Source organism: Amblyomma americanum, chromosome 5 (genome assembly GCF_052857255.1).
Source record: "Amblyomma americanum isolate KBUSLIRL-KWMA chromosome 5, ASM5285725v1, whole genome shotgun sequence".
Classification (NCBI taxonomy): Eukaryota; Metazoa; Arthropoda; class Arachnida; order Ixodida; family Ixodidae; genus Amblyomma; species Amblyomma americanum.
In genome coordinates, this window is record NC_135501.1 from 47,957,883 (window position 1) to 47,969,653 (window position 11,771).

The 11,771-nt window shown below is 45.0% G+C and overlaps 1 pseudogene; it reads right to left on the bottom strand.

Moving 5' to 3' along the window:
• LOC144133841 (uncharacterized) overlaps positions 1-6,059 on the bottom strand; it is a 31,304-nt pseudogene extending 25,245 nt beyond the window's left edge.
• Between the last annotated feature and the right edge of the window lie 5,712 nt (positions 6,060-11,771).

Below are 11,771 nucleotides of genomic sequence, written 5' to 3' on the forward strand. Positions count from 1 at the left end.
GGTCGTTCAGGAGCAATCGCCGTGATGTCGGGTGGTGATGAAGGACGCAGAGAGCTGACGGGCTGGAGACCAAGGTTTGCAAGCTCTTGACGGACGACGGCTTGTACGATCGAGATGGAGGGCAAGTGGTTGTCGCCATCACGTAGAGGCAGGGAGGCAGGGGACATAACATCAAGTTCGCGTCGAATGATGCGGGTCACATTTTCTGGAGGCGCAGGAGTTTGCCGGTGCAGCAGGTCTTCACATGAGGAAGTCGCAGCCGTGTTGGGGAGGCGTGTGTACGGCTGACTAATACGTCTGCTTTTAGCTTCCTCGAAGCGGCGACATTCCTTAATAATGCCGTAGACTGTAGTGCAGTTCTTGCAAACGAGCAGGTTGAAGGCGTCGTCGGCGATCCCCTTCAAAACGTGACCCACTTTGTCAGATTCGGGCATGTTATTGTCAACTTTGTGGCAGACGGCCAACACGTCCTGAATGTAGGAAACATAGGATTCCGTAGACGTTTGAGCTCTGGACGCAAACTCCCTCTTAGCGGCGAGTGTTCGGCCGAGCGGCCGTCCAAACAGCTCGCGCAGTTTCTGCTTGCAGACGTCCCAGCTGGTCAAATCATCTTCGTGAGTCTCGTACCAGACGCGGGCGGTGTCTTTTAGATAGAAGATGACATTCGCGAGCATAAGAGTCGGATCCCAGCGGTTGTACGTACTCACACGTTCATACATGTTGATCCAGTCGTCCACGTCAACGTTGTCGGTGCCAGAAAATGTCCCAGGGTCACGAGGGGAAGAAAGAACGAGCGACGGCATTGCCGATTGTGATGTTTGCTGGGAGGCGTCTTGGGTCATGGTGAGCGAAGTCAGCTGGCGGCCGCTGCGGAGCTCCGTCTTCGGTAGGCGTGGAGGAAAGCCGCACCTCCACCAAATGTTGCGGGAAAGAATATATTTACAGTTATTTACAAAAACGAATGAACAGCTACGGGCGGCACTCAGAACACAGCCAGAGATGACTTCTCGTCTTCTTCCTCGTCCACTCGTTCTCTCGCTCAATGTCGTCGTCGTCGTCTACCCGCCGCAATATTTATACCACATGTTGGTACCTTAAGCTCGCGTGGCACTTCAAAAAAGCCTTCTCTTCTTGTTAAGTCGCTTTAGTATGTCACTGTACCGCTTGGTTGCAAGGCGCCCAGTTGCGGTAACTGTGGGGACATGTCTTTCAATGAGGTCGTGCATTTGCTTTGACAAGTAGTCATTAAGTCTCCAGAGTCCCTTCCCGGGTAGCACATGACAGCGGGCCAATATTTGAAAGCCACTGGCAAAGCGTGGCCCTTAGTAGGCCCAGACTTGCCAATGAGGATCTGATATTGGCTGTGCCATCTAAACATCATGGCTATGATGGGCCATGTTAGCCAGCGTTCTCTCATTCTTTGCCAGAATTGGCTAAGCCATTCTCAAAGACTGGCTATCATGGGCCATGTTAGTCAGAGTTATCCCAGTCTATGCCAGAATTGGCTAAGCCATTTTCAAAACCTGGCTGTATTGGCCTTGCCTTGCCTCCCCTTATCCAGTGTTAAAAGTATACTGGCAGGTGTTGGTGAACATTGCACCATCTATTATACTGTGCAGAAGATTGATTTTAAAATTTAATATTTATAATAGTTTATAACCTTCGAACGCGCTAAAACTCGTTTGAGCTGCTGGTCTGCACTTCGCCGTGTTCAAGAATTTGAAGTTTTATTATATTTTTCTTACCGAACACTTTCGCGGCATATGTGTGGAGTTGGATAAACAACGAATATTTTCCGACTGCGCAGTCGGAGATAGAGGCATAGTTACGACGAAAAAAACTTAAATGAACCGAATTAAGCTGTCAGCTGATCGCGCCGGCCGGTGGGAGCTCTCGTACAGGAGAAACTAAAGGAGGAGCGTGTCGCAGCGACGTCTGCCGCGGGCTCCGCCGCTGATGAATTGTGTGCTACGGGGCTTCCCAACAATTTCCAAACGCATTTCGAAGCATTCAAAACGCATTCGCTAGCAGTGTGCTGCCGCCATCGACTTTTGTTCGGTCCGTTCGCTAATTTTGAGTTGTGCAACGAGGTGGCGGAGACTTCGGTGGTGGTAAGTCGAGTGTGCATATTCCGCCAAAGAGGAACCGCTCTGTCGCATAAGGCCCGTTTCAAATGCTGCAACTGCAACGAAAACAGTCGGCCAAGCCGGTGACGCCGCAGTGCAATTTTCGGCCGGTGCTTTCACATGCAACTCCGCAGTGAATTTGGTCAAAGGAACAGTCAAGGTTTCTTGATGTTTGCAAAGCCAATCCATGATTAAACGCGACCGAAACGCTACAGGAAATGTGTTGATGATGTTATGACGAGTGTATTTTTAGATGTGGGGCATTATTTCAATGTCTTGATTAGAATAAACAGTTTTCCTTCCACCGCGGCAACAGCTCCCACGTGACCGCAAGTCGCACGCAGTCTCGGCGCTCCCCACTGTTCAGTCGCTGAGCGAACACACCGATGCTGCGACTGAATACCAACCGTACGGAACTCGATCGCAAGCCGTCTGCGACTAGACCGACGCCCCCCCCCCCCCCCCCCCCCCCCCCCCCAGTCGCAGACCGACGGAGTTTAGCAGTGTCGCAGGCGAAAATCGCATGCATGTGAAACGGGCTTAAGGCCGACGACGACACCATCCAGCCAGACAACTACGGATCTGTAGAATTCTATCGTTAATAATTGGAACTAGAAGCGGCTGCAACTAACCACTAAAATTCCTTTGAAAAGTTGTGGTAAATTTAGTTAACGAATATGCGCTGGCATGACCCCGTTGTAATGATTCGTGTAACTTTATATGGCTAAGCCATGCCGCTAATAAAAAATACTTTTTTGAGAAGTGCAGAGACAGAGTTCACCCTGTTGCCTTTGTCCGATTTCTGGGCATAATAACCCGTCTATTTGCATGAACTGTATATATTTTAAAGCGTTTTTGCATGTTCTGCTTGCGCAAGTATCTGAAAACCAGCCCACGAGAGCTTCCTTCTGAAAAAAATCAAATGACTTTGATTTTATGATTTTTTTAATGCGAAAAGCTCTTTCTTGCTTCCCTCTAGGGAATTCACTGCCGCACTGTGCAGTGGGTGTCTGCTTAATAGAGATACTAAATCAAACGTAATAACTTAGTGCAAGTGCATTCCCTAAGCCGACTTCGTGCGCAATTTTAGCAACGTCCAGAAACGAAGCAGTGGCCTCGTAATTTACAATTATAAGTTGCGCACGCGCGAAACAATAGGCCGCCGCTTTAACACGCGGTAAGCTATTGCTACGCTTCCGTACATCGTTCCCTGTGCTCGCGCTTTTACATGTGTTAATAATAATAATAATTGGTTTTGGGGGGAAAGGAAAGGCGCAGTATCTGTCTCATATATCGCTGGACACCGGAACCGCACCGTAAGGGAAGGGATAAAGGAAGGATTGAAAGAAGGAAGGAAGAGAGCGGTGCCGTAGTGGAGGGCTCCGGAGTAATTTCGACCACCTGGGGATATTTAACGTGCACTGATATCGCACAGCACACGGGCGCCTTAGCATTTTTCCTCCATAAAAACACAGCCGCCGCGGTCGGGTTGGAACCCGGGAACTCCGGATCAGTAGTCGAGCGCACTAACCGCTGAGCCACCGCGGCGGTTTTCCATGTTTTTTCCGATTTGGTTTTTGTTCCTTTTCTGCAGAACGTAATGTTACAAAATGTCGTTTTTTGTGCATTTTATTCTTTTGTTGCGTAATTTGCATTGAGGGCTATAGCTCTTGCAAACGTCTTTACGTATTTGCTCGCAAATTATTTTTTTTTCTTTCAAATATTACCTTTATTGATGAAAAGCATTGGAAATAGTTGCGAGCCACAGTTCAACACTGTTTTCTTTCCTTTAGCTTTTTGTGTGAAATTTCCACACCAACAAAACGTTGGAGGATTATTCGACGACTAGCAAATAAATGTACTGACAAATGGTGTTCGACGCATGTTACCCTAGCTTGTTTGCCCCATGTCCCGTATGTAATACTATGAAAGAGTGCAAATTTGCTTGCATACTATTTATTGATTTTTTTAAGTTTTTGTTATTTTATGATATCATTTAAGCCATCATGAACAAACACACGGCCCCGCAGAATGCCCGACTGCCTGAAGTCGTTTTGGCGGAGTCCATCTCAAGCTCCACATTTTTCGCTTGAAAGTTTTCGGTCGCCGGACATGATGCTTCTCCAGCGGCTTTGCAAGAATACTTTGACACTTCCACGTTTTCCGCACCGTTACCTTAAAAACTGCTTATGACTCATTCTCGGAGAATTACAAAACTCTTTCACATGTTTTGGCCCCCCTCCTCTCTCTCTTTTGAAGTCTGCTGTCTCCCCAACTCATCTCTCGGACCTGCCCTTTTCAAGGCAGCGCGCTACCCCCCCCCCCCCCTCCCCGAAGTACTTTTTTTTGCTCACTTTCTCCTAGCTGTTTCTTCCATGCGCAGGTACGCGCTGCGCGGCTCGTTGCCCCCTCCCCCCCACCAAGATTTTCTTTTCTCTACCTTTCAGCTCGAAACTCATTTTTTGGACCACAAAAGCTGTGTAAAAGAAAATGACTCACCTCCTTGCTGCCCCTCCCACCCATCAACGTCGTCTCCCCTGCCATTCGTCACAGCACGATGCATCGCCACGACACATTCTTGACAGGACGAGGCTTGGCTTACCTGGCACAGCGGCGCCCAACCGCGCAACCAACAGGACGAAAGAGCAAGCGCACTCCAGCTGGCTCCGTTCATAGTCTGCGCAAGCGAAAACCCACATTCGATACTATATGAGAGCTCCGACGCGGTTCACTATCCTGGCCTGTAATACCTTACTTGTAAGTACTACAAATATTTTATCTTGAGATATGTTCGGAAATCAATGTGATTTCAGGAGTAAGTGTTGCTCTGACTACATGCGGCTTTATTTTTTCCGGCAGGAAAAGAGAAGACAAAACACGAGGACGACTTCTATGTATCTACTCTCATTGCAAAATGTCTGGCTTGACGTCGTGCGCAGTGCAGATCTGTCCGAATGGTAAGAATTTTATTTTTCGTCTTTGGTGCAATGACTTTACCAAACATTCGCTACTTTCCCAGGCAGCACAACAACGTTGGTCGAACGTTGGGCTATCATTGGCAAAAATTTGCATGAACATCGGTCCTACATTGGCATTTACGCTGAGCGCTACCATTCTGGCACATTGACCCTACTTTCATGCCAATTTAGGGCCAACGTACGGCCGATCAAGGAGCCAACGTAGGCCTTGCGTTCGTTCTGCGACATGGGACAGTAAAGAAAGGTCTCAGATCGGCATCTAGCTTTCGATCATCGGCATCCAGGTTTCGAACATTTGCATCCAGCCTTCTAACATTGGTATCCAGCCGTCGAACATTGGTATCCGGCTTTCGAACAATGACATCCAGCTTTCTGCAACATGGGCCAGTAAAGGTCTCGGACTGGCATTCAACTTTCAACATTGGTACCAAGCTTTCAAATAATGATGTCTAGCTTTCGAACCGTGGCATCCAGTTCTTGAGCAATGGTATCCAGCTTTCGAACACCGGCACATGCAAACCCGGCTGCTGGTTACTGACCAGCATTTTCGATTTAGTCTTCGAAGGTACCAGGCTGCATGGCTCGCTTCTTGCTTGGAGTGACAAATATGTGTAGGGTAAGAACCCTAGGATGTCCTCAGAATCCAACACTCGTCTTTAGGGAAGGGCTGCCTTATACATCGGAGATGCAAACCTTGCACCCTGGTTAATTTTTGCAAAAATGGTACTATTCCACGTACCAGCCCGCAAGAAGGTAAGCAAGAAAGCCAACCAAAAATATTAAAAAAAGATCTTAATTCAAAGCAGTTGTGAGGCACTTGAGGTGGTGTGCCTATAGGCAGGGCCCGGGCAGGGGTCAGGACCTGGAGTGGGGTGCCGTGCTTGTGGTGGGGCCCTGGGCAGAACTTGTGGTGGGGTGCTGGGCAGAACTTGGGGTGGGGTACATTTATTTTCATGTTTGCTGCGTGCCGATGATTCAGGCTAGACAACAAAGCTCGGCAATCTGCTGTCGCACGGCTAAGAGATCCATAAAGTGCTTAACAAAGCTGTCCTCCTATAAACTGATCAGTCATATCTGAAGTAATCGTTGCACTCCTCTTGCAAAAGGACTTTTCCACGGCACTCAAATTGATTGTCCAGCTCTTGCACGATGACCTCAAAAAAGCGTCGAGCCTGCAAAGAGAAGCATGATGTCACGATGAACCTAAATATGGCCGTCACAGGACAAAAACAGAAATGATTAAATAACACTGAATTTTGTGACGAACAGTCGGTGTGAAAACACTCGACACAGATTTTACAGGATAATTTGTAACAACTAGCACCGCTTTTTTCGCACAAAGTAAAATTTAGTTGGCGTTGTCCCAATTTCCTGATTTTCAGTTAATTGCGTCTTTTCGCACTTCCAGTAAGGTATTCAATGTGAAAAAACAATGTAATATTGAAAGGAAGTAAATGTTTTATTTTGTTTTATTATCATAACTACGTATCTCTAAATTGAGAGCGCATTTTTTATTCAGGTAAAGATGCACAGGTTGTAGCATCTCCTCCATATGAACGTCAAAACAGCAGTTTTGAACAAGGCTTGTGTGTTTGTATGGGGTTAAAGATAGGTACGCTGGACGAAAAAACTCAGAACACCTTTGTTTTTTTTTTAAATCCAACAGTTTATCTTAGTCGCTTCCAATGCATATAATACACATTCGAAGCTGATTTGAAACCCGCACAAAACAGCCTCCTGACTGTTCAAAGTAATGGCTTTTTTTGTTTAATTGCGAGATAACTTGGCAAAAGCTTTTGTCTTAAATTGCGGATTTTCAATTGCACCTGCAAGTGTGTTAACCACGGAGAAAGAGCGCAGAAGTAGTACTCATATCCTTACCGACTGGTCTGTAGTGGAACACAAAACAGTTCCGATTCCTATCCTGCATAAGCTGTACATGACCAACGTATTCCTGAATGAATTGGATGAAAGGTCAGAAGAATTGAAACCCGCTGTTCGACGAAGTTGTGAATATTTGGGGAATTAATTGCACTAAAGACGAAAAATAAAGTTCTTACCATTCGGGCTGATCTGCACTGCGCACGACTTCAAGCCAGACATTTGGCGATGGGAGTAGATACATAGAAGTCCTCCTCGTGCTTTGTCTCGTTCTCTTTTCCTGCCGGAAAAAATAAACCCGCATGTAGTCAGAGCAACACTTACTCCAAAATCACATTGATTTCCGAACGTATCTCAAGATAAATATTTGTAGCACTTACAAGTAAGGTATTGCAGGCCAGGGTAGTGAACCGCGTCGGAGCTCTCATATAGTATCGGATTTGGGTTTTCTCTTGCGCAGACTACGAACGGAGCCAGCTCGAGTGTGCATGCTCTTTCGTCGCGTTGGCTGTGTGGTTGGGCGCCGCCGTGCCAGGCAAGCCAATGCTTGTCCGGTCAAGAATGTGGCGTGGTGATGGATCGCGCTGTGACGAATGGCAGGGGAGACGATGGTTATAGGAGGGAGGGGCAGCAAGGTGTGGAGTCATTTTCTTTTACACAGCTTTTGTGGTCCCAAAAAATAGTTTCGAGCTGAAAGGCAGAGAAAAGAAAATCTTGGGGGGGGGGGGGGGAAACGTGAGGCGCAGCGCATACCTGCGTGTGGGAGAAACAGCTAGGAGAAAGTGAGTAAAAAAAAGGACTTCGTGAGGGGGGTTGGGGGGGGAGATAGCGCGCTGCCTGAAAAGGGCATGTGCGGGAGATGAGTTGGGGAGATAAAAGACTTCAAAAGAGAGAGGGGAGGGGGCCGAAACACGTGAAAGAGGCTTGGAATTCTCCGAGAATGAGTCATAAACAGTTTTTTTTCATCAGCATCATCATTTTATTTTATAAAACCAATACATCAAAACTTGATTGGGCCCATAGCCATCTCAGCTAGTGAAATGTCCAAATACATAATATTCACTAAAGAATGGCAGACATTCAAAATACATGTACAAAAGGACGTGAGATGCTACAATAGCGGCATTGCAAATATGTTAGGCAAATACTTATTCTGAAAAACAACAAAAAATAGGTTTATGAATGTACAAAACCAAGCACAAACGCATTCATAACCACATTTCTGGGCAGACAAGAAAAATGTTTTTCATTGAGGCCGAAAAATTATGTTTGAGTTTGATGTGATCGGGAATCTCATTCCATATCTGGGCACCATTGTACTCTAATAACCTTTGCCCGTAAGCGTTATGAAAAGACGGTAGGTTAAATCTTATTATTGGCGGCTCTTGTTTGTCTCAGCGGCGATCTAAACAGTCTAAGAGGAATTGGATCATTAGTACTTATTACTGTGTTTATTATTTAGCTATCTTTACTTTGTATGCCACTGATACCGGTAATATTCGCAGTTCTTGAAAGAGTGGTCGGCTAGGGTCAATTGTCTTTGCGAAGGTTATGGTACGAACAGCACGCTTCTGCAGGCGTAAGATTGATTCTAAATACGTTTTATAGGTACCGCCCCATGCCTCTAGGCAGTAACATAAATGACTATGGACAAAAGCGAAGTACAATATGCGTAAAATCAGTGCACGAAAACATTCCCTTGCTCTCAATGAAATATGACAGCCATAAGCTAATTTAGAGCAAACATTTCTAATTTGCTGCTTCCAATGGATGTCCGATTCAAAGACTACACCCAAGTACTTGGTTTGGGAGACATTAAGCAAATACGTACCGTTCAAGGTTAGAAATAAGTTATCACAGCTAATATTCTTTTTCCTTGAGTGAAATAAAGTATACTTTGTTTTCTCAGTGTTAAGTGTGAGGCGATTGTTTACGAACCACTGGGCAATTTTACTAAGTTCCTCGTTAATTTTGGCCTCCGGATACTCTAATGTACCTCCTGTAAAAAATAGCGCAGTGTCAACAGCGTATATAACAGCTTCAGAATAGTTCATAAACAGTGGAAAGTCATTCATGTATAACGAAAAAAAAGGAGGAGCCCGAGTACAGAGCCCTGCGGCACGGTAAGTGTGATTTTTTGAGTAGCGGAAATATAGTTTCTGGTAACAACGCATTGCTCTCGGCAAGAAAAGTAACTTTTGATTAAATCATAAATTTTCCCCCTAAAACCATAAGTCTCTATTTTCTGTAGTAATATCGAATGGTCAAGCGTGTCAAAGGCTTCTGATATGTCTAAGTAAACAACTACGGCCAGTTTGTTGCTATGTATTGCGGTGTTTATAAGCTGTTTAAGGACCAGAACTGCCGAGGAAGTGCATCTTTGGGGTCGGAAGCCGTGCTGATTTGGACAGAGGACATTGTACTTAGTTAAAAAGCTGTGTACTCGCTTGCAGAGCACCTTTTCGAATGCTGTATTAATTACACTTAATACTGAAATTGGCCTATAGTTTGATAGAATGGACCGCTCACCACCTTTAAAGACAGACGTGACCTTAGCGGCTTTGAGCTCATCAGGATACACTCCACTTCTCAGGGAATTATTAAAAAGATGCAAAAAATGGGTACTTAGAATATCAATATTGTTTTCGATAAGTGTCGCAGGTATTGCGTCTAGGCCTGCTGCTTTGCCTATTGAGAGACTGCTGACTGCTGCTATCACTTCCTCTATTGATAAGTCAGGCAATGCGAAAGTATTGGGAACACGCTCAGGAATTCTCAACGAGGCTACATCAATATTAATCCGTGAAGCCAGCGAAGGTCCTATGGAGGCAAAATGGGCATTAAATAACTCAGCCGTGTCCTTGTTAGCTGATTCAGGCAAAACATCCACTCTTGAACGAACACCAATTGCATCATTAAATGTGTCCCACAATTTTTCGTATTACACCGAGTCTCCTCTACAAGTGACGAAAAATATTTTTTCCTCTTCCTCATAAGAGACACAGATAGGTCGCGGTAGCGTTTAAACTGGCTTAGATAATAGTCGTTTGTTCTTAGTTGCTTCCATTTATGGTATCATTTGTCCTTTTCTTTTTGTATGTTTAAGATCTCAGTTGTCATTAAGGGATATGATGGTTGGCTGTATTTTTAGTGGCCACTGTAGAGCTCCGGGTAATAGCGGTTTTCAGAAGAGCTAAGAATTGTGTATACTCAACATTAACATCCTTGTCATAGGCAGAAGTAAAAGTGGTTTGCTTAAGCATTTTGCGCAGTAAAACGTAACTGATTTTAGTACGCAATTTGCTGAGTTGCGTCTGTTTTTTGCTTACGTAGTTCTGTTTCAAATAAGACAAAAATCGGCAGGAGGTCAGCAATCATATCCGCACAAGTACCAGCTTTCACACCTGCGTCAATGTTGCACAGGGCATGATCTATTAAGGTACATGAGGTGCTCGTTATATGGGTTGGTTCTGAGATGAGATTACGCAATGCGAACGATTCGAGGAGAAGGGCATAGTTATACTTTGTGCCAGATGATAGATCAATAATTATATCTCCCACAATGTCCACCCTTTAAGAGGATTAATTTTCCGTTTTTTCTTTCAAGCCATGCCGCCGACAGCCCTTTACTTCTGTGACATCGCTGTCACGCTTCTTAAGGCTCGCTACATCAAGAGTGCCTTTCCCTGCAACAAACTGCAGTGCCCATAAGCAGCAATAGAAAGATTACATTGCATTTCCCACCAAATATTTCTGCACGGATAGTTTCAAACTTTTCAAGAAAGATTGTTATCGATGCGTTGGGTAGCCGGTATAATATCCCAACTATTAGCCCACTGGAAAGCTTTAAGAAAAGTGTTTCAATACAATTATCACAAAGAGATGCCATGGTCAATACTTGGTAGACAAGGTTATCTTTAACAAAGAGTGCAACCCCGCTTCCTCTCGTATGCGATTCACGAGGTCGAGACAATATATAACCAGAAAGACAGACTGATTCATCATCCTTGAGCCACGTTTCACTTAATGCAATGATATGAAAAGATGATTCATAACTTGACAAATGTGCAACCAAATAATTTAGGTTTTTTCTAACACTGCGTAGATTGCAATGAAAAACTGAAAAGAACTTTTTATCGCGCATCAATTCTTCAACTTCAGAAAATGAAAAAGCCATGGTGAAGGACAAGCAAATTCCACATCAGCAAAAAAACAGGAACAGCAGACTCACAGAACATTTGACACATCATCCTCACATGTGACGTGTAATATAGCGGAATTCTCTTTTCTGCGCATCAAAACCTTCCCCTAAGTCACCAAACAAATTTCCATCCGTTGTCCCGCTTTGCTTGCTTCGCTTTAGTGAGGAGTACCTTAGTTTCCACGCAAAGATGCTGATTAATATACAGTGGCTGCTCCCCGTCGAAACCAAGGAAGCCTACGTTCAGTTGAGTATTTTTAGCGGCAGTCAGCACCCTGTCCCGGGCTGACCTGGTTGCAAACTTCACCACGACATTCGGCTTCTGTTTATCTTTAGAGCGAACTCTATGCACAATGTCAATATCTGATTCGGCAATCTCAACGCTCAGTTAAGTAGCCACTTTCTGTACAGCATTTAAAAGGTTCTCACCCTGAACAACTGGGAGACACTTGCTCTCGAGGTTTGAGTTTTGACTCAACTGTTTTAATTCCAGGATTTCTTTCCTAGCTTCTTTTAGTTCTGTGCGGAGCAGTTCATTTGTGTTTTGACACAACATTTTGCGCTTTCACCTCAGCAAGCTCACGA